Raw genomic sequence first — 5,648 nt, forward strand, 5'->3', positions numbered from 1 at the left:
CCCGTATTATAAGTATACTCCGGAACCAGTTCTGGAAAACAGCCGTGCCAAGCTCTACTGGGACCGATCTATCATCACGGACAGAACTATCATTGCTAATAAGCCTGATATTGTGTTGGTAGATCGGTTAGAGCGTCGGGCATTTATTGTTGATATCACCGTTCCGTGTGATAATAACCTTGTGAAAGCAGAAATAGACAAATTGTCGAAGTATCTAGACTTAGCAGACGAGGTTACTGACATGTGGGATGTTGATTCAACTATAATTGTCCCAATAGTCGTTTCCGTTAACGGTCTTATAGCAAAGAGCCTCGACCATCATCTTAAAAGTTTATAGAAATCTTATAACTAATAACAATATGGACATAATGAACCGAAATGGTGTCTAGTCGTATGTTGGGAATTTTACTTCGCAACGCTGGTAATCTTTAGACACCGAGACACAGACTAAAAATTAAATATTTATTAATTAAAATACATATCTAATCCCCCAAGTCTACTGCTACCATAAACATTGGCAATGAAAATAATTAAATCTAATATATAAAATTCTCATGTCGCGGTGTTTGTAGTTAAACTTCTTCGAAACGGCTTGACCGATTCTCATGATACTTCGAGTGCGACCCTATTGGGTAGGTCTGAGAATCGGACAACATCTATTTTTCATCCCCCTAAATGTTAAGTGGTCCACGCCAATTTTGTTTTTCATTTGTTGACTTTTTTTATTTAATTTGTTTGATTATGAGTCAGTATTAAAAAATACATACAACTTCAAATTTTCACCCATCTACGATCAACAGTTACTTTTGTATCGCGATTTTAATATCGGCAATACAATGTTTGCTGGGTCAGCTAGTTATATATATAAAAAAATATATTGAAATGACTGTAACTTAACAATTATAAATAATTGGTTTCGGTTGTAAATATTATGACGAACTTGAAAGGCAGTAGTGTTTAGACTGACTGGATTTGTCATGAGACATAGAGAAAGTAGATAGAGTCATACGATCTATATTGTCCTCAGCAACGACCAGTTGGAACACTAGGCACTAGTATTTCGTATTCATATGTTAGTTACCTACTAGCAGCGTAAAACTATTTTAATTTAATAAACGCTGATTTAAAAATATATTTGACATGGCAGTGAAAAGTTTTACGCCAAAAAAATCAAATTTGTTTTATGGTAGCCCTGAAATAAATATTAACTTTATTCTGTTTTTATCATTACATGAGATATGCGGTATAATAATATTGACACAATATTGACACACTTTTCACACAAATTATCTTGCCCCAAGTTAAGCATATAGCCTGTGTTATGGGTTACAAGATAATAATATATTTAATATAATATACTTACTTAAATATACATAAATCCATATAAACATACATAAATACATTTAAACATCCATGACTCGGAAACAAACATCCATATTCATCATATAAATGCTTGCACCTACCGGGATTTGAACCCGGTATAGATATGCCTGGTGACGGACGGACAGACAGAAAGACAGATGGACGGACGGACTCCGGAGTCACTCTAAAAGTGTGTCAAAAATCATTATGTCATCAGGATTAGTTTACAAGCAGTAAATTGATGTGAATTTCTAGGAAGTAAAATGATCTGCTTTTGTTTAATAATCTAAAATGATATTTGGGCAGTTAGTTAATATCCATAATATCCTTAATCCAACTTCAGGTTCCCAAACTTGTTAAGTTTCAAGTAAATGATAAGTAGAGCTAATCAATGCGTCAAGTGGATGGCCCATAACGACCTTATTTTTATGTTACGTACATTGTTACGTGCGCTCACGTAAGCACGCAACGGTACAGTCAACTACATAATACTTATTAAATATTTAAAATATTAATAGGGATCGCAAAAAAATATTCATGAATACTTTTTTTTAAATTATATTATATATGTATACAGGGCGTCCCAAAGTTATGGGACATGAAGGGAATGTATCTAAAATATCATAGATAGGGTATTTTACTGAAAGAAGACTTATTTTATTTTTTAAAGTTAGTAATTCTGCATTCAAAGATTTTATAAAAGTTACTTGCCTCGTCTGGGACTCGAACCGACTTAAATGTAAAAAAAACACTCCTATTTTTATGATGCCAATCGAAAGAATGGCCAAAAACTAATAACTCTTCTTAAGTAACATAGTATTTTAAAAGAAAGGAGCAACGTAATATGTTTGAGTCAAATTTCAAGAAGTTATTTATTGCCGACGTTCGGAAAGTAGAGATATTATCATTCCAAAGATAGCATTGATTATTCGTAAATAAGTACCCACTTCATAATTACTAATACTTTATAGCATAGTTTTTTTTATTATTTAAAAGCGATACGAGAACGTGGGATATAAACAGAATTGTGCCATATCATATCGAGTATTCACCAAAAAATGATAAGAAAATGAAAAGGTAGCATACTCATTAAAAGATTGGCGATTTGCGTAAGACAGGAGCACTGAATTGACTACTTTCTCTTACGTACATATCATAAATTTAGGGGTTTTTTTTACATTTAAGTCGGTTCGATTCCCAGACGAGGCAAGTCATTTTTAGAAAATCTTTGAATGCAGAATTACTATCTTTTAAAAATAACATAAAGTCTTCTTTCAGTAAAATACCCTATCTACGATATTTAATTATTACCCTTCATGTCCCATAACTTTGGGACACCCTGTATACTCCGAAGATGCCTATAACTTCAAGGCCGTAGCATCTACATTATCATCATCATCATTAGCCAGAAAACGTCCACTGCTGGAAATGTTTTCCGCCAAAGATCTCCATGACGATCGGTCCTGCTTTGCCCTCATCCAACCTGTTTTGGCGATCTTCATCAGATCGTTGGTCCATCTTGTGGGGGGCTACCAACACTCATGCTCATGATCGCTCAGAGGGCAATAGAGAGGGCTATGCTTGTATTTTTCCTGTGAGATCGAATCAAAAATGAGGACATCCGTAGGAGAAAGTCACTGACATAGCCCAAATGGTTGCGAAGTGGCAGTAAGGTCCTCGAATGGCGACCACATACCGGAAGACGTAGTTTTGGAGGCCAACAAGACAAAATGGATTGACGCTCTGGTTAAGATCGCCGGGATAGGTTGGATGAGGGCAACGCAAGCCCGATCGCCATGGCGATCTTTTGGGGAGGCCTTTGTCCAGCAGAAGAACGGTGCAAGATTGCAAGATTGCTCGTCCTACTGTGACAAAGAAATGGACTTATGTACAATATACAAACATTAATTTATATATAAAAACAATAGCGCTTCTGCAAATTTCAATGGCAGAGTTTAGAAGAGAGCCTGGACTATGCGTGTGACTTCAGAACGGTCAAAACAATTTCCCAAATCAAAACTCAAAATCCACTGGAAACACTGGCGGGGAAAACCTAAGGAAGCTTGGAAAGAGACATGTTCGAGAGGAAATAATTGACAAAGATAGGGCCGCCGTAGTAGTGCTTTCATACCTACAGGCATACTCTTCAATATCATCAACCAAAAGTGACGACGACCTGCTGACATCACGCGGACATTATATGACAGGGTACTGTTCCAGTTTCAACGCGAGGTCTAAAGACCTCCTGTTAAAAAAATACAATTATATTGCTTAAGTGTAATTGAATCATTTATCGTGCGTGCTGTATCCAATTTTACTTCCCTGCCCGTATCTAGTTCTAATTGGTTTAAGTTAGTCACGAAATGGTGATTGGCTTTTAGACCACTAGCTAATATTAATGTTATGCTAAGAATCTGGTTATGGGTCTTCTCATGGGAATAAAAGTAATAATTATGTACTGTACTTACGTAACCGAGGTTAAAAAATAAATTTCAATTGTGCTAGACAACAAACTAAGTGGATTTTAATGCACTTTTCGCTGATGTATTGTGGTAATATCTCCATTTGTTTCCTTCGAATCGGGTCACAAACATATATTTAAGTAAATTAAAAATACAATACACGAAGATACGGCAAAGTTACGGACGTTTTATATCCCTCAGAAATCTAATTAAAAGTTAATAAAATTAAAATCTAATTAAATAAAAATTTTGATTTTATTATATGATTAGAATAATAAGAGAAAACACACGAATCATTACATTCATTACAATATAAAATCTTAAGGACTAAATAAAACAATAAAATAAATGTGTGTATGTACTTACTTATGTATGCATTTACAAAACTTTTTGTATATATATACTGCAGATAATTGGTATATATAGACACCGATATATCCAAGAAAATTAACTAGAAAAAAAATATAAAGATACATTTACACATATTACGAAACAAGTGGAAAACGGAAAATTAATATCGATTTCTGTGACGTAATCCCAAGATACGGGTCAGAAGTAGATCACGTTTCAATGTTCAGTTGAATTAACTGAACTAGATTACAATACAGTTAGAAAGAAAAGTCAAGTAATTTAATTTTTAAACAAAATACTTTTTGAAGGATTGAAGCGCTTGTAACTGTAACTGTATTTTAACATTATCGTTTTCTATTATATTATATTATATATAAGATATATTTTTATTATTATTTTATTTGATCCGACGTTTCGTGACCCTTGCAGCACGTTTTCGGTAAGACAATTACACGCGTTTAGACCTTTAAAAGGTCTTTTATTGAAATGTGTAACACTCGGCATAATCAAAGAAAATACTAGTTTAATGTTATTACGATGTTAGTAGTTATGGCATCACGCGAGCGAAAGACAAATAAAATATAAAAAAAGAATACAAAATATTAAATAATGAAATATGTTCTTAGCAGACTCTAGGAGAGGTATTTTATTTTATTTGGGGCTTAATATAACAATTACACACTAAGGTGATTACATTAGTAAAAATAATAACGTAAGTAGTGCATAATCTACGACAATTCCACGGGTTAATACTTAAGTGTTAAATAAAAAAAAAAGAAAAGAAGAATCTGATTACGCAGTTATCAAGAGACAATTACAAAGATATTATGTAGCTTACAATGTTATTATGAGATTAGTGTATATATGTCTTTATAAAGGTCTTTGCCAAGAAAGAAACACTGATACAGAAACGAATACCAGAGAAAAAATAAATACATCAACAGCTATTTTATTACCCTTTAAAGTTAATACGACGGCTCCTTAGCGTTCGTCTCCCAGACGCCTTACCTATTTGACAGGTGACCCAAGGTCTGGCATGTAAGTCTGTCAGAAGATAAGTTTGGTCATACGGAGAGGTAACGATGTCAGCTTCATGGGCACCTTACCTGCAGACCACGACCTAATTATATATATTAATTATAATCAATTAATTTTTAATAAATTAATTATTTCAGTTTATTTTTGTACAACATATTTATAAATATTATGTAACGATAAAAACAATCTAATACAATTAAAGAAATGGTTTCTACCTTAATTAGACATAAATTATTTATAAGCAGTAAAACCAGACTTCAGAATTGTTGAAATAGTTTTATCGAGGGAAATAATAATGGTTTTTAAATTATTCCGCGTAAGGATTTCGACAGGTTTCAATCAATCAACTCTTGCCACAAGCCATGCTATTTCTAAAAAAAAGTAGCGATAGGATTTAATTTAAAAAAAACTTTTCCTTAAATAATAAAAGAATTT

This window comes from Leptidea sinapis, chromosome 2 (genome assembly GCF_905404315.1).
Source record: "Leptidea sinapis chromosome 2, ilLepSina1.1, whole genome shotgun sequence".
NCBI classification, from domain to species: Eukaryota; Metazoa; Arthropoda; class Insecta; order Lepidoptera; family Pieridae; genus Leptidea; species Leptidea sinapis.